We start from the raw sequence: 27,445 nt of genomic DNA on the forward strand, positions 1-27,445 counted from the left end.
GAGAAGTTTAGAAATCCATGTTAATTGTATCTAGTTCATTTTTAACAGCTTCTTGGTATATTAGCTTTCTAGGTTGTACTCTGTTCCTTTCCGTATTCCTCTATTGACAGGCAGCTGGTGCAGTAATAAAACTGCTATTCCCAGATCTGCCAAGGGCTCAGAGAGAGATGAGTACAAGACAGCTATCTACCCACTCACCATTTAACGTGTACCGTTTCCTACTGAACATGCAGATGGCATGGCGGTCCCAGATTTCATTTGAGTTAATCTAATCCCTCCACTGCTCCCACTAGAAAGGAGGGCATTAGCAGCCATATGTCAACCAGATTTGTCAGATTATTCATTACAATTAATTGCTGTTCTCACTTAAGGACTTTAAGGCTGTGAATTGCTCTGAATTCTATTGCAAACACAAAATTATGAGTAAGAGACTTTAGCCCTGTCATTCAAATTTCACGCTGACCTTTATCAGCTTTTGGCTTTTCCATGGGTGCTGGGCTGAAAGCTTTCTAATTGGTGTTCCATTTCTTCCTCACTACAGGTAAGCTGTCGGCCTAGGCAATAAGTATGACCAGAAAGACAAGAGGAAAAACTCTTAGGTCCCAGCAGACAGTATTTAACTGCCAACTAATAATACATTAGGAGGGTAATGAAACGAGCGAGATGTCATAATGACCCAGTATACCAATTAAGCCTCTAAATACTGCAGGTTTTTAAGACATTTTCTGTCTTAGAAAGGCTTATTTTTGGAACCTAATTTCTTTTTACATTGTTTCATTATTCAAACTCTTTTGTAAGTTATTACGGATGATCATTAGAAATTAACCAAATTAATACCCACACCTTCACATGGCGGGAAGTCAAGCTTCAGGCTCCTGAATGCTGGGCTCCTTCAATATTGTCACTTTTATATATTCTCCGGCCAAGAAAAACTTGAGGCTGCTCAGCTCTACAAAAGTTGTTATTGAATTTATTTACTGTTACTTGATACTGTAACTCAGAGGTAGAAACACTTTGTTGTGCATGCTCCTTTGATTTTCAAGGTGCTACTGAATCTGTTTGGTTATAGATGAGTCCTCTCTCTTCTCTATAAACTCAACCAAAGTAACGGTGAGATAGAATCAGTACTTGCTTTTGATTAGATGATCATCAGAGGAACCTTGATTGCCAAGAAGTGTCTGTCATTGAGATTATTAAGCCACAGTGGGGCTGTCTTGATTAATACTTTGTTTGCAACTACAGACCAGTGATTTTTGTCAGATGTTACACAAATCTTGACAGGAAGGTTTTATTAAGGATCTTCTAAGCAGAAGTTGACAGTTGAAACTTCTGGTATGATTCTCTTATTTGCATTTAAAGTCCTTGTTTGTAGAATAACAAGTTAATGTCTCCGGTAGGGATAAAAATGGAAGGGAGAAAATTAATGTTGGTTTTTTTTATCCTGATTGTTATAGAGGTATTATTTAAAAACACACACACACACAAATTTATATCAATCCAGTGCTAAAACAGTCACAGAGTATATAAATGATAGCATGAGGTTTGCAATATTCTCTAAAACTAGAATAATAATTTAATGCTTCCTTAAGGAAAATTTGTTTATAAAATAATAAAGAAAAAATTTAGAAGTTAAATCATATCTGCATTGAAGCACGTTGCTTATTGTTGTTTTTATTGAACATGGAGATGTTCAGATGGTAATGTGGGTCAACCAAACAGGCCAAGGATAGAGTCATAATTGATAATTTTCCTTCTAAGTGGGAAAAAACAAATATTCTTATTCACTTAAACATTTCTTTTGATGAAATAACATATTTATTTAGTTTTTAAAGCCCTGAATATGATTTATAAAAATTTACTAAGATGACTGTTATGCTATGGTTTAATTACTTTTTTTAATTTAAAAATCAAAGACACAAAAAAATATATAAATAATAAAAAATCAAAGCCATGCCCTGGCCAGTGTTGCTCAGTGGCTAGAGTGTCAGCCCTCACACTGAAGGGTCGTGGATTCAATTCCTAGTCAAGGGCATGTACCTGGATTGCAGGTTTAATCCCTGGCTCTGGTCAGGGTGTGTGGGGGAGGCAAACAATAGAGGTGTCTCTCTCACATCTCTCTCTCTCTCTCTCTCTCTCTCTCTCTCTCATTTTCTCTCTCCCTCCCCCTCCTTTCCTCGCTTCCACTCTCTAAAAATTAATATCCTTGGGTGAGGATTAACACTTGATTTCTATGAAGATAACTAAGTTTACATCTTTCCTTGATATGAATAAAAGAAAAATACCTGTTTCTACAAATGAATATCCTAGAGAAATGATTACCCCTTTTTCAAGTGATGGAAGATTATCTAACTCTAAAGATATCTTGGGAGGCTGAGCTCTATGAAATCTCTTAGGATTTAAGCATTTGATGATTGGCATGGGGGTCAACTAGTAGAGCCTGACATCAACCCACTAGTTTAAACCTCACTAATGTACTCAAGAATGTGAAAGAGCTAAGTTTGCTGCACAAGTATACAGGGTAGATAATATAAATCTAAGAGCAAAATTCTGGAGAATTTTTCTATTTAAGGGGCAAGAGGAAAAAGTCAAGCCCTTGAGAAAGCAGACAGAATGCTCAAATACAACTAAGAAGTTCATTACATAGGAGAAAGGAGGGAGAACACTTCGAAGGGGAAATGAATGGCAGCAAGGTCAAGATGCTCTGAAGGGATCAGGAAAGAATGTTGAGGGTTTCAGCTTCAGGCCTGCCTCTCCACTTCCCCAGCCTTCGAAGCTGCCCCTGGGGCAACTGTAACACTTGCCCCCAAAGCTTCACCTATACAAATGAATGTTTTAAAGGAGAGAAAGAGTAAGGCAACAAAATCCTGCCCTGAGAGATATATAGAGAGATATTTATAATTATATATATTATATACATATAAGCTAAATAGAGAAGAAAGAGCTCAGGGAAAGCTAAATGGTAAAGAATATAAACACATATCAGAAAGATCTGATCTGTGAGAGGTGAAAAATGAAGAAAATAGGTAAAAAGAGCATCCTCAGGGACTCCATTTCTCCTCCTGCTCCAGGCAGGAAAAATATAGGAAGCTGACTGGTTGGGAAGATCACATAGTCACAGTGGCCCCAGAAGTCAGCAGGTAGGAGTCTGTGCCCAGGACAGTAGAGAAGCCATCTGGAGAGAAAGGTTGAGTAGAAGTTGGAAATAACCTTCATGTGAGTTGGAGAAAGAAGGCAATGTGCAAATGGTCATTCTTATACAGTCGATCAAGATGTACTTAATTTGGAGAATAGCTGTTTTGTGAAAATTAAGGTGACATTACTTGTATGGACTGTGTTGTTTCCCCTCAAAATGTGTGTGTTGAAGCTCTAACCATCAGTGTAGCTGTATTTAGACACGGGACCTTTAAGGAAGGAAAGTTTATTATGGTCATAAGAGTTTGGTCCGGATCTGATAGAATCAATACCCTTATAAGAAGAGACACCACCTGGCTAGTGTTGCTCAGTGATTGAGCAACAACCTATGAACCAGGAGATCACGTTCAATTCCGGATCAGAGCACATGCCCAGGTTGCGGGCTTGATTCCCAATAGGGGGCGTGCAGGAGGCGGCCAATCAATGATTCTCTCTCATTATTGATGTGTCTATCCCTCTCTCTCTCTCTCTCTCTCTCTGCCTTCCTCTCTCTGAAATCAATCTATAATAATAAAAGGGTAATATGCTAATTAAACCAGATGTCCTTCCTGACGAAGCCGGGCTGCGAGGGAAGCCCAGGTCCCAGGTGCCAGAGGGAAGACAGTGCTGGCAGCCGGAAGAAGGAAGGCCTACTCTTGCACAAATTTCGTGCATAGGGCCTATAGTAAAAACATAAAAAAAAAAAGAAGAGACACCTAAGAGGTCATGTGAGTACACAGCAGGAGAGCATCCATCTGCAACCTAATGGAGAAAGCTGTCACCAGACACCTTGATCAACCCTGCTAACACCTTGATCTTGGACTTCCAGTCTCCAAAGTGTGAGAGAAAGACTTCTATTGTTCAGACCACTCTGTCTGTAGTATTTTGTTATGGGCAGCCCGAGCTGACTAATACACTATTAATAATTGCCTTGTTAGTAATATAGCATAGTGGCTAAAAATGCAGGCACTGAAGTCAGACTATTAAAATCCCTAGAATACCTCAAGAAAATATTTAACCTCTCAATCCCTCAGTTTTCTCACTTGCAAAGTGAGACAAAATAAGTACCTATCTCATTGGCTAATGTGAGAATGGATTGAAATAATGTATGTAAAGTGCTTGGTACATAAATAACAAGTACTCAATAAATAGTAATTAAAAATAATAAAGGAAGAAGATTATTTCACCTATCATCATTATGAATAAAACAAACCATCAGGAGCTCAAAATTGAATATAATGTCACTTTAAATTTTTTCTCCTTTAGATGAAAAAATTTAAATTTTTAAAATAATTTCTAAGTGATATTATAGAAGGCTTAGAAATTGAAAGATCTACAGGTACTGAATTTGAATACTGAATACTTTCATCATATTGGAGTGTCATGGAGCAGCTTGCTTTTTTTCCTGCACTTACTTCAATGAACTCTAACAGAGTCAGACCTTGAGACAGGCCTTGAGACATTATCGGACCACACAGAAACCCTTGAATCTGATCTTGTTCTCACTAGTACAAGATGTAATTTGGACACTTCCCCACCTCTTTCATGTAATTCTTTGATAAATAGCTATGACTCAGGACTTGTGGTCATTTAAAAATACATTGCATCTTTAGTGAATTTCTTCTTCTAATCTTCAGATTTAAAAAAAAAAATCTGGCTGTTTTTGCAGAGTTATCCTATTTTCCTGAAATTGTCACAAATGAAATGCATGCTAAAAGGCATGACCTCATATGAACATTCTTTCTTTCCACATACCTTAGTGGGAGGAGGCTTTACCATGAAGTTAATGAAGATTTAGCACTGCTCACATGAGCCACTTCCCAGGATCTGACAGAGGCCTAGGAGTTCTGTCTTTCTAATTCTGTATGATATGTCTTAAGAGATCCTTCCAAATTATATGCAGTTCCCAAAACCAGGATCAAGCCTAGCTGTTGCTGTATCCTGCGAGCTTTCTAAACATTATATATATGAGGTAACATTGAAATTTTAAAAGCAATCCCAGTTCAAATGAAATCAAGCTATGGGAGACTAGTCTGTAACAAAACACTTCTGTTTATAGCTCTCAGCCACCAAATTGAACTAAAACAGATATTTCTTTGCATAATGACAGGTTCCAACTTTAGGTTTAGCGCACCTTTTGTCAAATGCAATTTTATGAAGTAGAACTTTTCTAGCTAAAGAAAGTCAAAAAAAGTTTATTCACTTTTCACCTCTTCAGCCCCAACCACTGAAGCACCTTTAGAGATCACGATGGTTTCTCTCCTCACAGCCCAATCTGAAAACCACTGATTTAGACAGTAATACACCATGGAAGTATAGTTGGAGACAGAGAATGAATGCTTCACATAATTTTTTCAGAGCATACGTGCTTTATCACAGAAGAGTTTACCAAATAAGACTAAAGGATCTTCATCCCCATAGGACCAATAACTATTTTACTGATGAGTTGCATACATTTTTGTATTGAATCAGGAGGATTATGCAAGATGAATTTTCAAGGCTCTTTCTTTGCCAGTTGATTCTCTCTCTTAAGATAAGACAGGAATAACTACTTTCAGAGACATTTTACATTCTAACTAGTCAGAAACTAATGTTGACTGCTACAAGGTATTGAAAATATTTGGAAGCATAGTTCAAGTTTTATCAGGTGAATATATATATATATATATATATATATATATATATATATATATATTATGCTAATTAGACCAGACATCTTCCGGACATCCTTCAGGACAAAGCCATGGTGGCAGGGGCCTAGGCAGAGGCAGTTAAGGGGCAAACAGGCCAGCAGGGAGGAGCAGTTAGGAGAAGGCAGGCAGGCAGGCAGAGGTGGTTAGGGGCGATCAGGCAGGCAGGCTGACGAGCAGTTAGGAGCCAGTGGTCCTGGATTGTGAGAGGGATGTCGGACAGTCGGACATCCCCGAGGGGTCCTGGATTGGAGAGGGTGCAGGCTGGGCTGAGAGAACCCCCTATATGCATGATTTTCATGCACCAGGCATCTAGTATCCTATATAATCCTATATAATAAAGAGATAATATGCAAATTGACCATCACTCCAATACACAATATGGCCACCCCCATGTGGACACAAGATGGCCACCACAAGATGGCCACCACAAGATGGCCGGCAGGGGAGAACAGTTAGGAGAGACCAGGCCAGCAGGGGAGGGTAGTTAGGGGTGACAAGGCCAGCAGGAGAGGGCAATTAGGGGTTACTGGGCCTGCAGGGGAGGGCAGTTGGGGGCAACAAGGCCTGTAGGGGAGGCAGTTAGGGGCAACCACGCCTGCAGGGGAGGGCAGTTTGGGGCAACCAGGCCAGCAGGGGATAGCAGTTAGGGATGATCAGGTTGGCAGGGGATGGAAGTTAGGGGCAATCGGGCCAGCAGCGAAGCAGTTAGGCATTGATCAGGCTGGCAGGGGAGTGGTTAGGGATTGATCAGACTGGCAGGCAGAAGCAGTTAGGGGCAATCAGGCAGGCAGGCAGGCAGGCAAGCGGTTGGGAACCAGCAGTCCTGGATTCTGAGAGAGATGTCCCAGATTGGAGAGGGTGCAGGCTGGGCTGAGGGACACACACCTCCATGCACGAATTCCGTGCACCGGGCCTCTAGTATTAAATAAAAGCTTAAGCGACAATTATGGCAGAATGACCAGAACAACCGGTCACTATGATGCCCACTGACCACCAGGGGGCAGATGCTCAACGCAGGAGCTGCCCCCTGATGGTCAGTGTGCTCCCACAGGGGTAGCGCTGCTCAGCCAGAAGCCAGGCTCACAGCTGGCGAGCACAGTGGCAGTGGAAGGAGCCTCTCTCACCTCCATGACAGTGTTAAGCAACGGCAAGTCAAGTGGTAAGGTGCAGCAAGCAAGCAGGTGGTAAGGAGCGAGGGGTCCCAGACTTCCAGAGGTATCCTGGACTGTGAGAGGGATGTCTGCCTGCCGGCTTAGGTGGGCCTAAGCCATCAGGCAGAAATTCCCTGAGGGGTCCCAGGCTGGGAGAGGGCGCAGACTGGGCTGAGGGACAACTGATGTCTTTACAAAGGCCTTGAATCTGAGTATAACACACTCAAGAAACTACCCTCCATGACCCACATATCACTGTCTTTTTTCTAAATACACTGAATTTTGTAAACATTTCCTGATCCAACTGAGTAAGATTTCAAAGGAATCTTCTTGGCCCTAGATCTTCTAAATATTCAATGGACTTGACTTTCTTTAGGAAACATGCTACATTATTCACATTGCTCTCTTTTTTACATATGGAATGCAAACCATCAATTCTTCAGTTATGTCATTTTTAAGGTGTTCAATTCTTAGTCTTTAATCATTACTCCATTCATTCAATAAAAATGCATTTAGTGTCTATCTGCCAGATTCTGTATGAGAAACCAGGAATACAAAGAGAAATAAGTTTAGAACTTGTCCTCAAAAGAACTAGGTCCCCAAGAAGAAGGGTCAATGACCAAAGAGCTAAGGTCAATGACTATGCTTGTTGATTCATCTCTGGAATCTTCAAACCTAGCTAGGTATTTAATAGATTTCTTCTATTGCCATAGAGTCATCATTTAAGCAAGATGCATGAATACTGCATTTTGGTGGAAACTTTTTATTCCCATAAATATCCAGAAATAGATTCTACCATTAATTTCCTAATCATTTGCTTATTTTACATGTGTGTTATTAAATTAACACCTAGGATAATTTATTTTCTCCCTACAGATTAAGTTCCTATCACTAAATACATATGCTTCTAAGTCATGAGCTTACTTAAAAATGTCACATCCTTATTCCATACTCTTCATATTCATGTCTAGAGAACCAAAATTCCACGGCTGCTTAGGAAAGGCTGATTGTATTATCAATTAATATTTGTAGCTTCAGCCAAGAAATTAGTGACTTAGTCAAATGTCTTTTAAACAAGAATGAGATATAACTTATTTGGGGAATTCTGCTTATACTGTTATGAATTAATCTAAATAACATTGGGGCCCCAGATCTTGAGCTTCTGTTCTCATTGGCTTCCTTTCTCCCCCATCCACATTACCAACACTGATTAAAGCTCCAAAAAGAATTCCATCTGGTAATCAGAGTCTTTGATCCTTTAGCACAGTGGTTCTCAACCTTCCTAATGCCTCGACCCTTTCATACAGTTCCTCATGTTGTGGTGACCCCCAACCATAAAATTATTTTCATTGCTACTTCATAACTGTAATTTTGCTACTGTTATGAATTATAATGTAAATATCTGATATGCAGGATGTATTTTCATTGTTACAAATTGAACATAAAGCATAGTGATTAATCACAAAAACAATATGTAATTTTATATGTGTTTTCCGATGGCCTTAGGCTACCCCCAAAGGGGTCACGACCCACAGGTTGAGAACCGCTGCTTTAGCACCTCACACTTACCTTTTCTTTTTCATTTAAAATATTCCTGAGTTCAATGACATTTTTAGCAAGCGGAACCTGGGGTTAGCTCTTACTAGCTTCTGTGCTAGCCTAGAAGGGAAGGAAACAGTAGAAGAGCCTTATTCATCTGTTTTGAGAACACCTGATCTGGGGAGAATACCCACTTTCTATTTATTTTACTCAGTGGCCCCCCACTCCTACTTTCTTCAACCTACACTTGATATACTTTGTGATATACCCGAGTGCAGCCTGTCATGGTTACCAGTGACTGTTATTATTAAATATACAAAATCATTTTACCAGATGATAAAAGAAGCTGCAGTGTCTGAAAATTTCATATATCTGACGTGTTGTATAAACAGCCTAAATCCCTATACATTTTATAACTTCAGCAGTCTAAAGGTTAAAGCCTGTCAGTTGAATTTCACGAATTCCAGGAAGAAATGGGGAAGTAGCACCAACTCTTCATTGTATACCAGTGATCAAACATCTCCTCATTACACTTCAATATTGTTGCCTCTAAAGGTCACCATTGCTGAACATAATCACACAAAATCAAAACTGCAAACTTTATATATCATGGAGGTAGTAAATAGCTTGGAGGTTTATTTTCTGGTGCCTGAAAAACATTCTGAACCCATTTATAAATTCCTGGGAATGGTGGCATGAACCAAACATATTTGCAATGCCTAAGAATCGCTTCAATTAAATCAATTTCCTGTACAAAAATGTTTTAGTCATTTTAGGTGAAAAACACAACTCTTCTACCCATAAAATAGTAGAAGTCCTTTGAATTGGTATGTTTTAAACGGATTTTTTCTTTCTTATCCTTCTGTTAAAATAAGCTTGATAATTATTTGTCAATCACCTTCAGGATGGGATATTTCAAAGTTGAAAATAATCCATTTCAAAGAACTTTCTTTCCCTTGTTTTTTAAAAATATATTTTTATTGATTTCAGAGAGGAAGGGAGAAGGAGAGAGAGATAGAAACACCAATGATGAGAGAAAGTCATTGATCGACTGCCTCCTGAAAGCCCCACACTGGGGATCGAGCCCACAACCCTGGCACATGCCCTGACCGGAAATCAAACCGTGACCTCCTGATTCATAGGTTGTTGCTCAACCACTGAGCCATGCTGGTCAGGCTCTTTCCCTTGACTTTTTCCATCCTCTATTCACCTCACATTGCCAACAATGATTCAGATGCAAACTCCCTATGAGGCAGGGATTTCTCAGACTTTGGTGCCTCCATTGCCTCCAGGACATGTGTAGGTTGTACTCCTCAGGCAGACAGGTCTCTCAAAGTAGGGATGAATGAGAATTACAAATAGAGGTAGATGATTGGTTTCTTATAACTTTTGACTTCTTCATGCACTGATTCTGTTCAGCCTAATAACTTAATGCTAAACTGTTACATTTCCCATTGCAGCTGAACATTATCTCAGGGAGTTATATAGTTTTATGTTTCTTCTCTTATTTATGTTTGTTTGGGGAATTTGTGAAATGCTTTTTGATCTGAAATAAGATGAGGGTCTTTTTATATTGCAAAGTAATGGGACTACATGCTGCATGAACTACCTTATCCTTTGTTCACTCTGCCTATTTTATTATACCCATTGGTAGCCAATAAATATGTCAACATGCTCTCATGTGAAACCTGTCAGACCTATGAGGCATGACTCCCCATCATTGGATAGAAATCTGAAAACAAATTTATCCCTGAAAGGAAATGAATGATAGGTTAAAGTATTTAAATCAGCCAGGAATTGGTAGCAACAATTTTCTTAAATGGCCATATTTAAACACAGAGCACTTTCTTTTTCTGCACAGGAATTATTAAGAAGTCTCAATCTAAAAGGAAATCTGCACAGTAATTGCTACTAGCTGCAAGGTAAAATGGCTGCTCCCATCATCTCCTAGAGTTTAAAGCCCTATTACCTCAATCTTATTATCTCGTTAAATAACTAAAAAGCAATGACAAAAATAATATCTGTAGTTACAAGCTGCAGTATCCAATACAGTAGCCACTAGCTACATATTTAAATTTAATTAAAATCACACTAGCCACGGTTGTGTGTGTGTGTTCTAGAATATGCAAATGAGATTGAAAATAACTCAAATATCCATCCTCAATAAAATGGATAAACAATTGTACATTTATACAATGGAATATTACTCAGCAATGAAAAAGAACAAACTATAGTTACATGCAACAGCATGGATTCAACTTACAATCTGAATGTTGAGTGAAAAAAGCCAGACCAAAAAAGAATATTTTCTGTACGATTCCATTTATCTGAAGGTTGGCATATGGCAAAACTAATCCACGGTCATAGAGGTCAGAATAGTAAGGGTGTTGACTGGGAGGTTGAGAGGAGCAGGAGAAGGAGGTAAGTAGGGAGAGAGGAATGGAGGGTCCAAGAAAGTGTCTGGGGATGCAATGCGGGGAAGCAGAGCAAATAGCCACGTGGTTGTGGCAAGTTGCTATGGCAGCCACAGGAAACCAGTGTGAGGGGAGACTGAAGCGACACCTAAGCACCTTACCATTCTGCCCGGAGTGCAGCCTGACTGGACTCACGGCCGCAGAAGCGCCGTGGGCCTCCGGCTCTGAAGGTGGCAGTTTTCGGAGGAGCCCTTGTTCTAGGAAGGGATTCGTGGCCCCACCCAGGTTACTTTCCAGGCCTCAGCACCAACCCCTGAACAGTGACACCTGCTGTCTTTCCTTCTTCCCACAGACAACCGGGCTCAGTGCTCCGCAGGCTTTGAGTCCAGCCCAGCCCTGCATGTTCTCTGCCCCCGGGGATGGCCCAGCCGGTGTGGAATTGCTGCCAGTCACTCGCCCCTGAGCTCCAGCCTCCTCATTTCTAATGATATGGACTGTCTTCTGCACGAGGTTGTTGGTTCCTCAAGATGAGGCGCTTTTCCTGCCTGCTTTGACCTTCTTGCACATGCTATCTGCTCTGCTTCCTGCCCCCACACTAGCCACGTTGTAAGGGCTCCATAACCCCATGTGCCTAGTAGTGACCATCTTGGACAGCATAAATAGAAAAGATTTCCTTCATCTCAGAAAATTCAATTGGATAGCACTCTCTAAAGCACCGTGTATCCACACATGTCATCATTTTTAGTCTTGGAAAATGTACTCCACAGTTGCATTGCTAAATGCCACTTGTCTCAACCTGCACCTGTCCAATTTTACAAAGAATTTTAAGAAATCCCTAATTTGAGGTAAATACCGAGTGAGTAGCTGCCTTGTGAAACATAAGAGCCACTTTCACAGTTCAAGGATTCTCAAATATCCTTAAGAAAAGATCTAATAATCCCTTTAAGACAATTGTTAGATGCTATCATCTTTGTTTTTATGAATTTCAATGAATTTAGGGAGTAAGCAGTAAACTTGTTTTCCTGTTCAATATTCAGAAGGACTTTAAATATTATTGAAATCTCTAGTAATAAGGAACTAAACCATCATGCTCCATTCAATTACTACCATATCGTAATTACCTGAGTGTTAGGTCCCTTTCTCAATATGAAAACCACCTCTTAAATGATAATTCACCCTCTTTATTAAATGCAGAAACCTTTTCTTTCACTGAGGGAGTAAGTGGATTTTTATCAGTTGAGAATGAAATGGTGGGGGCATTGGTGATTAAGAAGATGGTTAGTTTAATACAGGGACAATGGAAGGATAAGAAGACAAATCAGATTTTCTGATCTTACGGATAAAGCTGCTTATACATCACCCAAAGGAAATCATTTCACTCAGGGAATATGCACAGTTGTGGTCCCCACCCACTGTGGTCCCCAACCCCTTCCACTCTAAAACTCACACAAGAGCACACTGAATGTAGGTAGTGGGATTAGTATTGCCCAGTCACCATGAAGCAAGATACTTAAGTGCAAATAGCAACTATGAGTAGTGGTTTATGCTGTTTACTTCAAAGAGTATGGGCCACATCAAAGACTAGAGGAAGGCTCCTCCTCAGGACCTCACACAGCAATACAAGTTGGACAGTGCACACACATTTACCGCAGCCTCAGCTCTTCAGCTCTGCTCGCCTGGGAATACACCCAACAATGCTCCCTAAGTGGAAACTGACATTTAAAAAAATCTAATTTTAAAAATGAGATGATTTCAATCTTGACTTGGATGGTTCGTTATTTGTTTTGTATTTTTACCAATTTGGGTATTTTCACTCCCCTGGTAACCTCTGCCATTGCTTAGCAGTTTAACTTTTCAGGAGGAACATGAGGTACAGTGGAGTCACACACATCTGGATCAAAAGTTCAATCCTTGCCTCTTACCGGTTTGTTGATCTTGGGTAAACCCCTCAATGCCTCGGAAACAGCTTCCCACTCTGGAAAGGTAAGCTCTTCGACCTCAAATGAGGTCTATGAGTAGCAAATAAAATTGCATATGCTGAAAATGCAATACGTACAGTTTTGTCAATAATTTGCTCAGTACTTCAAAGTTGTAGATCATATTCTTCCTCCTTCAAGCACTACTATTTTTTATCATTTTCCATGTATCCAGCACTTGCCAAGTCATTTCCATTTATTAGGTTTATGTATTATACACATGTTCTTTCCAGATGAGGAACCTGAAGTAACTTGACTGCACAAAACTTGCCCAACACAGAGATATATGTGTTCAAACCAAGAATTTGAACCCAACTTTCTAATCCCGAAGCCATGGTTTGCACTACTTCCCAATAGATGGAAATAGAGTATTTAGTTTAGCAGGTGTGTAAGCAAAATTCCAGGAAAGTTATCCCTTGTCCCCAGTAAGGTAGAAAGTATTTTGACTATTAATGTTTACTTTTGATCAGTCAAAGGAAGCTGCTGTGGAGGTTGAGGGCATGTGCCTATTAAGGGATATGTCTTATACCTATTTCTCCACGAGTTGCACAGCATCTTTTGGACATGTAGTTAACCGGCTCTTGTTAAGCGTCTTTTAAGTTGACATGAAGTGCTTCCCACTGCTTCTTCAGGAATGATTTCTGAAACACATGGATACTTGTACTGTCTTATTCTTACAAAGTATGAATTTTCTCTGAGGATTGTTTAAAAAATTAAATGTTAAACAATGAAGAATATATATACATATATATGCATATACATATACAAAACACATATGCACACACATATACATTTCCATCATATGGTCATGCATTTTAATTTTTAACAAGTATTGAGAGAAACACAGATTAACTTCCATTTTGGTCAACAGCAGACTAATTTAAAAATTTTTTTTTGAAATTTTAGTTTCTGATTTGTTGCCATTTCAGAGCAGTTTCCTCCTTTTATTTCCTGAAAGAGTATTAGGTTGGTAGTAAATCAACAACAATATTAAAATTTGGCCACTACCATTCAAAATTCTCACTCTGCAACTTGAAAACTCAAAGGAAATGGGAAAACTCAAGGTTAATAAGATTATCACCATTCTTTTTCTTTTCTTTCTTTTTTTTTTTTTTTGGTGTGTGTATTTTGTATCTAAATCTGTGCTGCGGCTTTTCTTCACTGAGCAGAAGATTGTAATCATTGCTAAAGTCTCAGGTTTTTGCTTCTTTGCACAAAAATGAAATCAGTGGTGTGTAGCTGAATGCATTCCAGATAGCAATAGCATATCATTAGCATATCGGTGACAGCAACAGAAAATACACGAAAACAAAAACATTGCATACAAATGGAAATGTGTAAGAGTTTTCTACACAAGACAAACTGTTTTGCTTGTTGCATTTGGAATGTGTCTTTACATTATAGTAGGACAGAGCCAAAGCTTTCAAAACCTGAATCCTACAAAATAAAATAAAAAACTGAAATTGAGAAATCTAGATACCATCCTCACTAAGTCACACTGTGTTCCAAAGCATATCATCATCTCCCTGTGCTCCAAACTTTGTTAACTCTGAGACCAAAGCTACCATTTGTCTTTATAAAGTGTTCAGTAAGGAACCCCCATGAAACCTGCAGTTTGCTTTATAAGCAAGCACATGGTACAGTTTAGTCTATAAAGCTTTGTTTGTTTGTTCTGTTTATTTTTACTTCCTATTTTGCAATAACTTAAGATATAATTATTACAACCAGATATATTAAGGTAAGCTAATACTGAAAATAATAAAAAAAATAAATATAAATATGTGTATATAAATATTAATGGATCATGTAAAATAAACATAATAAATGTATATATATATATATTTCTTATTCCCTAATAGCCAAAGACACCATGTTCTTTGTTAATAGGGCGTTGTCCTCCACATGGTCATTCACTCAATAATCTTTCCATCTTGTGGCACCCTTATCTCATGGAGTCTTATCATCATTTACATTTAGTAAACAGAAGGGGGAAGAGCATGGGGAGGCCATAGGCAGGTTTTATGAAGATTTGTGCTTGGGCATACCTCTCACATTTTATTGGTCAGAATGAAGTCACATGCCCATATCTAACTGCAAGACAGGCTGGAAAATGTAGTCTAGCTATGTGTTGAGGAAGAAGTAGAAAAAGATTTGGATGAACAGAGAGAAATATCTACCATATCAATCTGGCATAAATTATCACAATTCTCTTCTAGCATTTTCTTTAACATAGGAAGTTACAGTTTTCTCAATGGAAAACACTCAATTGAAAATTAAATGTTATTCATGTTCTTCCCCACTCCTTTAGAACCATAGAAAATCATTCTTCCCTTCTGTGGTTTGAGCTCTATACCATCCTCTCTATTAAGAATGTTGAATGTTTAATTTCCGGTGATTTTTTAAAATCTGACTTTACACAGCATTTCTTGTAGAAATAACATCAAAGACAAAATTGAAATATGTCTTTGAAAAATATAAGAATCATCTGTCTATACTTCTGACTAATCAACAAAGACTAAGAAAATATTGATCAAGTCATATGAAGGCCATAAAAGAAAAACCCTTCTCCAAATGGCATGCATGGTTCATGACAAACCTTCAACCTGAAACTAAATACATCTTTAAAAATTAGCAGTATTTTCTAGGTGTGAGCATGACCCATTTTAATCAGCACACAGAAGAAATTTTTATAAAGTCAGAATGCTTTTGTGCTAGGACATTCTCCTTTAGTTAATTAGACTTTATTTCTGAACCTATGATTGTGCTAAAAATTCTAAACTATTCATAAAATATATTTGAAGAACAGGTTGAGGCTTCATTATTTATAACTCAGTCAAGATACCAAACTGACTAGATTGTAAACCTGCTGACACAGTAGCTTTCTTCCACCACTCTCCGAATTGTTGCTACTCAAGTTTCTAATTTATGTGCAAATTGAATTTGCCTAATGCATATACTAAGCTCTTCTTTCTTTCTTTTTTTTAGCAGTTTCCTATACAATGTGGTTTAAAGCATTCTTTCTGCATATTATAAAAAGATAATTGTGCCAAATAGATTTATTTTCTTTGTTTTCCATGTTGCTCTTTATATACCCCATCCAAAGACTGGAGTGATTCCTACCATGAACTATTTATTCATCAAAAAGCAAAGTGCCCTGTGCCTTGACCAGATTTAACTGAACCGAAAAATAAATACAGAACTACTTTTGTGATGTGTTAAAAGTACAGAAGTCAAAATTTCACGACTTTGTTTTCAATATTAGTTCTAATCTCCCTAGATGATTTGACATTATATCCATTACATTCTTTAAAAAAAAAGACATAATTTCTTTAGGGAAGACTTACTTAATTTTATTAAATCTTCAATCTCTTAAGCACTATCTAAAGTGTCTGGAATCAAAGACAAAATGATTATTATTGTAGGGTAGTGAACAGTCTAGCAGATAAAATGGGCACATAAACAAATCACTCATATACCGATGGTTATCAACATCTCAAGGTTTTAGAAATACCTTCAAATCTATAGTCATCTGGAATATTTGAAAAGATTGAAAGACACAAAACATGTCAGAAATAATTTTCAAAGTGTCACTCCTACTAAATAACAATTTTGTAGGACTTTAGGCAATATTTGAGTCTCTCTCTATTTGGTAATGATAGCATTCTGTTGCTGTTTAAATAGACTGCCCTACCATATTCTTTTACACATTCACTAGAAAAAGTAGCATACATTCCAGTAAACATGGAAGTCTTTTATGGGTCAGAGGCACCTACCTACCAGAAACATGTCCTCTGGATGGTGATGAACACGACAAATACAATTTCATTACATTCGAGCCGTTGTAAATTTGGGTGTCTGTTTCCACTGTCTAATCTACTGTAACTAATATGACATACATAACTCTTTGTCACTGTAGTTTTGCTACTTTATTTGTGCTTGCTCAAGCAAGCACTAAGAAGTCATAGGTGCCCTAACTGGTTTGGCTCAGTGGATAGAGCGTCAGCCTGCAGACTGAAAGGTCCCAGGTTCGATTCCAGTCAAGGGCATGTACCTTGGTTGCGGGCACATCCCCAGTGGGGAGTGTGCAGGAGGCAGCTGAATCAATGTTTCATTCTCATCAATGTTTCTAACTCTATATCCCTCTCCCTTCCTTTCTGTAAAAAATCAATAAAATATATTTTTTTAAAAAGAAGTCATAGGAAAAAGCGAATTAATATTCACAAAATAGCCCTCTTCTCTACCTAATCATTAAGATCCTTCCTCATGGAAACATCCACATACTTCTTCCTCACACCTTCTTAACAATAACCTTCTTATCTGACCCTCTAGACAAATTGGTAGCCACAGCCCACTAATCAGTGTCCATATATTCCTCCACCTCATCCAAGAAGTCCTCCAGAGAAAAAAACAAAAAGGCCAGCTGCAAGTACTGCTTAAACTCTGGACCCGAGAGGCTTTCCTTTCTCAAAGTCCAATCCTGTGTGGGGCTGTAATGCTATCATAGTCCACTTTGGACAGCGCCATCTTTAAACTAGGCTAAGTTCTTTTTCTTCTTCTCCAGTGAACTTTTTGTAGGAAACCACCCATGAGAGCACAGGATTTATGTAAGGGAGAGGAGGCAGTACAACCTGAGTAGGTGCAATCTGATCCATCTACCTTCTCAGCAAGGCCCAAGATGTCAAAGCATCATAAAGTACAGAAAATAAGAAACATGATAAATAGAGCAATGGAAACTCTCATTCATTTTTGGTGGGAATGCAAAATGGTACAGCCACTTTGGAAGGCAGTGTGGCAGTTTTTAAAAATTTAACATAGATTTGATTTACCATTTGAACCAGAAATTACACTCCTAAGTATTTACCCAAATGAGTTGAAAATTTAGAACCATGCAAAAACTTAATGCATGAATATTTATAGCTAATGTAGTCATATGTATATACATATACATGTATCATACATATATATGTATGATAGACCTTAAGTTATATCAATATTGGTTCATCAATTGTAATGAATGTATCATAATAAAACATGATATTAATAATAGGTAAACTATATTGGCAGAGATGGGTAAATAGCAACTTTTTATTTTCTATGAACCTAAAAGTGCTAAAAAATAAAAATAGTGTTTAAAAGGTAAAAGGCAACTGCAACCTAGGAGAAGATATTTGCATCTCAAGTAACTGATAAAATATTACTATCCAAACTATTTAGAAAACCATAACAATTGATAAGAAAAACAATTATATTTTAAAAAGAAGGAGGAAGAACAGGAAATTCACAGAAAAGAAACCAAAATGACCAACTACCTATTGAACTCAACTGCAGAACTTAAAACAATAATAAAATTGACATAATTCTCATTGACCAAAATTTAAAAGTTAAACAATTTCAAGTGGTGGTGAGATTGTAGAGCATAAGGAACTCTCAGATACTGCTTTTAGGTGTGTCGATTGAAACATTTGCTCTGACAAGATCTGGTTAGAACTTCTGGATATCATTCAACACAATAACCACACCTTCTGGAAGGCCCCAAAGAAGATTTGACACATGCACAAAATGGTAAAACAATCTATACTAATAAAAGGGTAATATGCTAATTAGACTGGATAGACCAGACGTCTTCCGGACGTCCTTCCGGACAAAGCCACGGTGGCGGGCTGAGGCAGAGGCAGTTAGGGGCGATCAGGCCGGCAGTGGGGAACAGTTAGGGGTGATCAAGCAGGCGGGCAGGTGAGCGGTTAGGAGCCAGCGGTCCCAGATTGCAAGAGGTTATGTCCCAGTTTGGAGAGGTTGCAGGCCAGGCTGAGGGACTCCCCCTCCCCCACCCCATGCATGACTTTCATGCACTGGGCCTCTAGTCTACACTAATAAAAGAGAAACATGGTAATTGGCGTACGACCGCTACCCTTCTGATTGGCTAATCAGCGTATCCTTATGCAAATTAACTGTCAGCCAAGATGGCGGCCGGCAGCCATGCACTGAAGCGAGCAGGGAGGCTTCCTTGCTCCAGTGACTGCAGACTGCAACGTTCCCCGCCTGACTTGCAGGCCTCTGAGCTGGCAGTTTGAAACATTCTAACAAATATAGCCGGCTGGGATCTCAGAGCTGAAGTTATACATTGTTTCGATTATAGAACGGCAAACAAACCAGCAGTGGAAGCCTCAGAGCTAGAGCCAAAGCTAAAGCTGGCCCAGAAGAAAAAAAAAAAAGAAAAAAAGGAGTGGTTGGGAGCTTCCCGCCAGCCTGAAAGCAGTCAAAACCGCCAGCCTGAAAGCAGCCCTCAGCCCCTCACCCAGACTGGCCAGGCACCCCAGTGGGGACCCCCACCCTGAAGGGTGTGTGACCAGATGCAAACAGCCCTCAGCCCCTCATCCAGGCTGGCCAGGCACCCCAGTGGGGACCCGCACCCTGATCCAGGACACCCTTCAGGGCAAACCAGCCGGCCCCCAGGCCTCTATCTTATATAGTAAAAGGGTAATATGCCTCCCAGCACCGGGATCAGCGGAGCAGTGAGGCCTCCTGGCACCAGATCAGCGTGACAGGGGGCAGCGCCCAAACCCCCTGATCACCCTGCGGCTCTGTGTGTGACAGGGGGTGGAGCCCCAACCTCCTGATCGGCCCTGCTCTGTGTGTGACAGGGTGCAGCGCCCAACCTCCCCCCCCCCCCCTCCATGGGCCCTGCTCTGTGTGTGACAGGGTAGAGCCATAACCTCCCCATCGGCCCTGCCCTGAGTGTGACAGTGGTGGCACCCAAACCCCCTGATCCGCCCTGCTCTGTGCGTGACAGGGGGCGGTGCCCCAACTCCCCTATTGGCCCTACTCTGTGTGTGACAGGGAGGAGCTCCCCAACCCCCTGATGGGCCCTGCTCTGTGCGTGACAGGGGGGAGTTCCCCAAGCCCCTGATGGGCCCTGCTCTGTGCATGACGGGGGGGGGGTCGAGGGGGGGCAGTGCCCCAACCCCCTGATTGGCCCTGCTCTGTGAGTGACAGAGCAGGGGGCAGCGCCCCAACCTCCTGATTGGCCCTGCTCTGTGCGTGACAGGGGGTGGCACCACAACCTCCCCATCGACCCTGCCTTAAGTGTGACAGGGGGCGGTGCCCCAACCCCCCAATCAGCCCTACCCTGAGCGTGACTGAGGGTGGCATCGCAACCTCCCAATCCGCCCTGCTCTGTGCATGACGGGGCGGCGCCCCAACTCCCCAATCAGCCCTGCTCTGAGCCCGACCAGGGGCTGCACCTAGGGATTGGGCCTGCCCTCTGCCACCCAAGAGCAGGCCTAAGCCAGCAGGTCGTTATCTCCCGAGGGGTCTCAGACTTCGAGAGGGCACAGGCCGGGCTGAGGGACCCCCCCTCCCCCCCCGAGTGCACAAATTTTTGTGCACCGGGCCTCTAGTGTGTATATAATAGACCAGGTTCATAGTGTTTATCTTGAAGATGACAAAGAGAAACTTAGTGAAAGGTGCTGGTTGGGATAATGACCTATTAAGAGCTACCTCCATCATAATACAATGTTGGTGGGCTCAGCTCAGGAGACAGTGATGAGACTTAGCTATCATAAACACGGAGAGAAGAGAATGATGCCTAAAGTTAGCAGCAGTGACAGGGTCAGAAGCCCTAATACCCTAACTATTCCCAGCAAGGAGAGCTGTCCCAAATCACCACTTGTGATAGTCTGATGGGAATGGAAGAGTCCCCTCTCGCAGGACTTCCCTTGTTTTCAGAAAACACTATCAGCTGAGCTGTCATTATTAACAAAGCCTAAAAGGAGAGTGAAAGCTTTGTTTCTCTCTTTGCCCACTCCTCCAACATTGTTTGATGTACCTATTCAGTTGTATTGCACAGCTGCACTGTGCTGATAGGAATGTGAGTTGATAGCGCTGTCTGTAATTATGAGGGGAGTGTGGATGTTGTGTGATGTGAAAAGTTTATGTGCATACAGATTAACTGGAGAAGCAAATAAAAAACACTCAGCAGAGTTTAGGATACAGAGATTGTAGACCTTTCTGAGATTTAGGTTTGGATTTGGCTTTTCTCCAACGAGGTAACCCATTCATGTCTAAAAGTAAAGAAAGAAAATAGAGATAAATATGAGGATCTTATGTTTTATTTGTTCCTTTCTTTACTTATTTCAGTAGATGGAAACCAAATTGAACCAGAAAATAAGAATAAGACAATGACTTAAGGTGGTGAACACACAATGCAATGTACAGATGATGTATTATAGAATTGTACACCTGAAACCTTTATAATTTTATTAACCAATGTCACCCCCAATAAATTCAATAAAAAATAAAAAAGAATAACACAATATGGGTAGGAATAACAGATTTCTGAAGTGGCCCACATGAAGATCAAATGGTAGAAGCCTTCTGAAAATGTAGTAAGATAAGAGTCTGGAAAACTGAACTTGAGACTTAGCTCAGATATAAATTAGCACTTCTAAGTGATTCAGTCATCTCATCTCCAAAATGAGGGTTTGGGGCTAGACCAATATTTCTCAAACGTAGTTCTTAGGTCCCCTGCATCAAAATCATGTAGAGGTGCTCACAACAAATGCAGATTTCTGGACCACACAACAGATCTACAGGCTGAGCATGCATTGGCCAGGCTAACAAGATGATGTAACAACTTCTCCATGAATTTGTGTATACCATTTGAATCCAGTATGGAGTATACCAGATCTTAAATACCCTCTTCCTATGCTAATCTTTGATGATCAAACGTGATTCCATTTAACTATGTGTCTAGATTGTATGACACTTTCTGTGTTCTGTAAGATAACTAATCTCTTTGCTTTCTCAAGTTTTTGGTGTCATTTCTGAAAGAATGAATTTACAATGTATGATCAGCCCTTGGAATAAAATTGTATGTAGTTCTAGTAAAAACAACTCTGTCTAGATAATAATAAACAGAAGCATATTTCTTCCACTCTGAAGCATGATCATTTAATTTCACACCATGAAACAGGATGGAATATTTAGAAAAGTTATTTAGAAAGAGAAAGTAAGATATTTCACAGGAGATACCCAGAATTAACTTCCTTAGTTTACTGCTTTCTGTACTCATCTACAATATTCACTATGTTGATTGTAGTTCCATTTCTATAAATTTGCTTTCTCCTCCTTTTTTTTCATCAAATATTTGCTAAATCTTCTAAATGCCAGGAGTTGTGTTTTATGCATGGGATACTAAGATTAAAAAAAAAAGGCACAGTTGCTCTCTGCAAACAACTCACAAATTTAAGGGGAAAAATAGATAATATACATTACCACATCATTGTAGGTACTAAAACAGTTATAAAGGGATTTAGCACCACAGAAAAGGAAGCAACTTGCTCACATTTGAGGAAGTCAAGGAAGGTTTTACCTAAGGGGTGATATTGGATCTTTATCTTATAAGTTACGTTATGCTCAAGAAGAAAAGTGAATAGAGAAGGCCTACAGGGGTGTGAAGAAAATTCCAGGAAGAGGAGAAGCCTAAACGAAGGCATAAAAGTTTGAAATGGTACCATCTCTTTAAGAAATGATACATTATTCCGTTTTAGAAAGAAAGATTAAATATAAGTTTGCAAAATAAATTTGGGCTCAAATTGGGAAGATTTTAAACGCCATACTAAAACTTAAGATAATTTTTAACTCATTATGATGGCAGGCTTTAATCTGCATTTTGAAAAGTTTCTCAAGAAAAACTATGCAAAGTAGAGGACAAGGTAGAACTCAGTAGCTGCTAATAGGTCGGTCAGGAGACCGTCATAGTCTGTGTGAGCACCTGAATTAGTATAGAAGCTATAACAATGGAAAGAAGGAAATACTTTGGAGAGTTCTTTTAGCAGCAGAATTCAAAGTGGTTCGTTGATGATAAGGTGAGTAGAAATAGATGGCCTAGTGGGAATGTTGAAGATGTTTCTGTGATTTCTAGATTTGGTGACTAAGAAATCAGAGGTAAAATTAATGGTGATAGATCAACAAAGGAATAGGAGCAGAGTGGAGGGAATGAGCTTGATTTGTGATGTGGAGTTTGAAGCACTTGCACTAATCCAAAGATTTGAAGCTCACGATAATGTGGGCCAGGGCACGGAGATTTGGAAGACATCAGTGTAGTTAACAACTGAAATTACTGCAGTACATAGAACTGCCCAGTAGGAAGGCAACACGACAGTATAAGAGAGTTGAGGACAAAAACTAGAGAACACCTACATTTAACACATATTGCATGATGGTAGACATTATGATAACCTGTGATAGAATGAGACGGAGAATGTATCTAGTCAACATGACAAAGAAGTGCTAAAGTTATATAAAGGCACAAAACTCCTTAAATAACCAATGCTTAAAGTAACAATTGATTACTTTATAGCATTTTTTCTTCTGATGGGCCACAGCAGATGTATAACTGCTAATAAAAGATATTTGATTAAAAAAAAGTATGTAACATTTAATGAAGGGCATCATTATTCTTAAATTAAAAGAAAGAGAAACAGGTGATAGTTGGGTTCACTAAATGTAAAAATAGGCATGCCATTATTTATTTTTGGCCCACTGATTAAATATTTTATAAGTTTTCTATAACTTGTGATTAATACTTATTCATGATAAATTAGAAGGAAAATTATATAAAGAGGGAATTATCCAAAAATAAAATGAAGTAAACAAGTTATGTTTTAATTTTCTTTCTGAATCTCTCTAATTTCATGATTTTACTGCTAAAAGTGAAATCATAGTTAGGAGAATAGAGAATGAACTAAATTCATAACTAGATAAAGAACTAATTTAGCAATTTAGAGAATGAGAATCTGGCTCATTATTTTAATTAAGTCAGCATTATTTAAACAAATTTTTATTGAGTGCCTAACATATGCCAGACACTATTCTAGGTGCTGGGATAAACCAATGAACAAGACAGATAATAATTCCAGCCTTTGTAATGAATACACAACTAATTAATAGTTGATAATAGCTAGAGTGAAGAGGGAAAAGGCAGGGACAACAGATCAGAAGTATATGGGGTGAGCAGTGGTTGAAATTGCAAAAAGTATTATCAGGAAAACTCTCCCTGAGAAAGCAACATTTATGTCATGACCAAAGAAAGCCATGTAGGCATTGGAGGGAAGAGTGATTCCAGGCAAAGACTACAGCAAATGCAAAGCCAAGGGTAGGTACCTACTTGCTGTATTGGGAGGACAGACAGGAGTCCTGAGAGTCTGGACTGGAGCAGAGTATCCAGGGTAAGAGAGGCAGGGCAGAGGTGAGAGGCAGTGTTGGACGCATCATGCAGGTATCTATAGACCATCATGGGGACTTTGCCTTTTCTTTCAAGTGAGATGTTAAAAGAGGTTTCCAAGCAGAATTGCTAGAATTCTAGTCTTGTGTTGCAATGGAATAAGGTACTGGCATAGCTTCTATGGTTGGCTTTCTTCTAGAAAATAAGTGGGGTTTGTTTTGTTTTATTTTTTTGGTAGGGCAGAATTCTAAAGATGTCCTTCAAGATTCTCATCCCCTGGTCACCCAATATAGTACTAATCTAGGCACTACTGTGAAAGGATTTTTCAGATGGAATTAAGGTTACTATCACCTGAACTTAAAATAAGGAGATTATCTGGGTGGGTCCAATATAACAACATGAGACCTTAAAAGCAGAGAAGGAAGACAGAAGAGTCAAACACAGGGAGAGATCAGAAAGACTCAAAGTAAGGGAAGAATTTGACTTGCTATCGCTGGCTTTCAAAATGGATAAAGAAGGGTTCGTGCAGGCACCTGTTAGAAGCTGAGAACAATCTCAGGGCAGTAGCCAGTTAGAAAACAGAGGCCTTGGTCCATACCTGCAACCACATGAAACGGAATTCTGCCAACAGCCTGAATGAATTTGGAACCTTCAGAGAGGAACACAGCCCTGGCACCTTGATTTCAGCCTGAGGAAGTTGGAAAACAGAGCCAGCTGAAACTTGCTTTGTTCAGACTCCTGAACTACAAAACTATGAGATAAGAAATGGGTGTTGTTTTAAGCTGCTAACTTTGTGCTACTTTGTTAAGGCAGCAATAGAAAACTAAGACACATGGAAAAGATAAAACATCTAAATACTGTATTGCCTAAAATTTCATTGAGAACAAAGTCTGTGCCTTATTCTTCTAAGAGGATTCTCTTTATTGCTCTGTGTGTGTATGTTCCAGTTCAGACACGAATCAGTATAAGAGGATGAATTAATGAAGTAGAGAAGGAAGCATGTGTTGCTTCAGAAGATAAAGAAACCAAAATGATTTACTTTGGGATTCTTGTTTATTGTATCATTTCCTAAATAATTTATGTGAATTCAGCAAACCTAGAATTCATTGGGAAAAATTAAAATATATCAGGCTATACATTTGATATTTGCAAATAAATATAACATTTGCAATATTCTTTTTTCATAAGTATACATTAAAAAGAGGAAAACCAGAAGTATTTTTACTAGTCAAGACCAAGAAAGCAATGAAATAACACACTACCATAAAATCCATACAACCATAAGAAGACTCAAAGATTTGCAGGATTATAAGTATAGAGGACAAATTCTACAGTTCCCCAAAATTGTTTCTAGGTTTGATCTCTTGTACTTGATATGGTCATATTTACCATGAAATGGAAAGAAGATTTGTTCCATAATGAGCTTTATATTTATATATTTTTAGCTTTTTCTTAATTTTATATCAACATAAGAGACAATTGGCCTCAGGCTCCCAGACTTCTTAAAATGTGGAATATCCTTACAGACCTCAAGTCAGGCTCCCATCTAAACATCTTGAGCATGGTGTTTCTCTTGTTAGGAGATTGTTTTCTGGTGTATTGTATACACTGGTGTTAGGCCCAAGTCATTGACGTCAAAGCAAACACTCTGCATTTTTCTGTTAGACATGCTGGCCATTTTAAAGCCTATTAAAAAAGATAGTGAACGCTGCCCCCACAACTTCTAGTCTTTAGTGAAGATGATGAAACACACTCAGAAATAAATAGCTTCATTCAAGCTAGAGCTTGAAAACACCAGATTGATCCACTGGTTTCAAAGGCGTTTTCACTAGCAGCTGACAGCGGCATCCTGTGGAGCTAAAAAGATGGTCTTGTCTTATTTGAAAGTGGGCCTTTCAAACACAGCCATCATTCAGAACACTTCAGAAAACCCTTCTCCTTCTCCCTGTATATTTGACTGCATCCCTTTTTCTTCCTCTTGAAAATTTCCCTATAGAATAGATCAACACAGAAAATGGAAGAGAAAATTCAGAGCCCAGTAGTTTATACATAATAAATTTTTATCTATCCCAGACAATCATTTCTTACCTGAATAAGCATACCAAAAACATATTCGTATCTTCTTCCCAGATTCTCCAAACCACCAAAGATTGTAGCTTTAAATTTTTAAAATATATTTCCTTGTTGGATATTTTGAATTCAATTAGTACTACATAAGGATTTAAATCCTATGGTTGCACATTTTCACTTGGGGCCAGGGATAATTTAGAAAGCAAATATCATAATTTCTATTGTAAGTGTTTTGTCCATGTTTCCATTTATTCCATTATAAATAATATAATAGACTTCTACTGAATATCTACTATCATGTACCAGGTTCAGTACTTGGCACTGGGGATATATAGATTAATAGGATGTGGTCCCCACCTATGAAAACTTTATAATCTAATCAACCAATTCCCCACACCTGCCACACACACCATGCACACCCATCAACTAATGAACCGATGCCAATTGAAAGTTACTTCTACAATTAAGATGATTCCGTTTATCTCAGTTGGGGAGTGGGGAATTTCTCAATAAATTATGACCTGACCCTTTCACCTACTCTCAAATGGATTTTTATCATCTATTATTTATTAATTGATCTTTGAGGCTGAACTAAATCAATACAGTTTATGCTGTCTTCTTAAAGGCATCATATTTCTTGGAGCTGAAATGTACTAAGAGATTCATGACTACTATCCTTAAACAATCTTGGTAAATAGTATAAAAATTAGATATCATTTCTATCAGGGTTTAAATAGGTAGCAATAGGGCCAAGAAAGGGAGATTAAAAGGTATCCCAGTGTCTCATAATATCCAACAACTTGTGCCAAGAAAATGTTTCATGATTGTGCATTAAAAAACACTTAATAAAGGAATCCTCTGTCAGTTAGGTTGTTGTAATGGTGATTCAGATAAGTCCTCTTTAGGCATGATGACATTAAACACAAACTTACTACACACTTGTCACTTTTCTTTGAGAATTTGAGGGCTTTTCTTTTCAAATAAGCAGTTCTAAATGAATAAATGAATGGAGGGAAGCAACAGCAGAGGTTCAGAGAAGAAAAATGAGGGTCCCCTTTTTAGACAACCTCATAGCCCAAAGCAGAGGAAACTGAGCTATCAGTCTCCCTCTGAGAATAAGACATCTTGTTGCAGAGAAGATGCAACATGACTCTGTAATTGTAATCTCTTTTCCAGAAAATCTTGAAAATCAATACAATTCTCCTCT

The 27,445-nt window shown here is 39.1% G+C and overlaps 1 long non-coding RNA gene across 2 annotated transcripts in view; it reads right to left on the reverse strand.

The window, feature by feature from the left end:
* The window catches only part of LOC139015686 (uncharacterized), a 117,198-nt gene extending 92,343 nt beyond the window's left edge, over positions 1-24,855 (reverse strand). For both annotated transcript variants that reach the window (XR_011472481.1, XR_011472480.1), the window contains exons 1-3: positions 24,767-24,855; positions 13,474-13,585; positions 12,891-13,005 (exon numbers count right to left, since the gene is read on the reverse strand). This is a non-coding gene — a long non-coding RNA (uncharacterized lncRNA). The remainder of the gene's footprint in view (positions 1-12,890; positions 13,006-13,473; positions 13,586-24,766) is intronic.
* Between the last annotated feature and the right edge of the window lie 2,590 nt (positions 24,856-27,445).

Source organism: Myotis yumanensis, unplaced genomic scaffold (genome assembly GCF_028538775.1).
Source record: "Myotis yumanensis isolate MYYU_CA2020_CCGP unplaced genomic scaffold, mMyoYum1.0.hap1 SCAF_8, whole genome shotgun sequence".
Lineage (NCBI taxonomy): Eukaryota > Metazoa > Chordata > Mammalia > Chiroptera > Vespertilionidae > Myotis > Myotis yumanensis.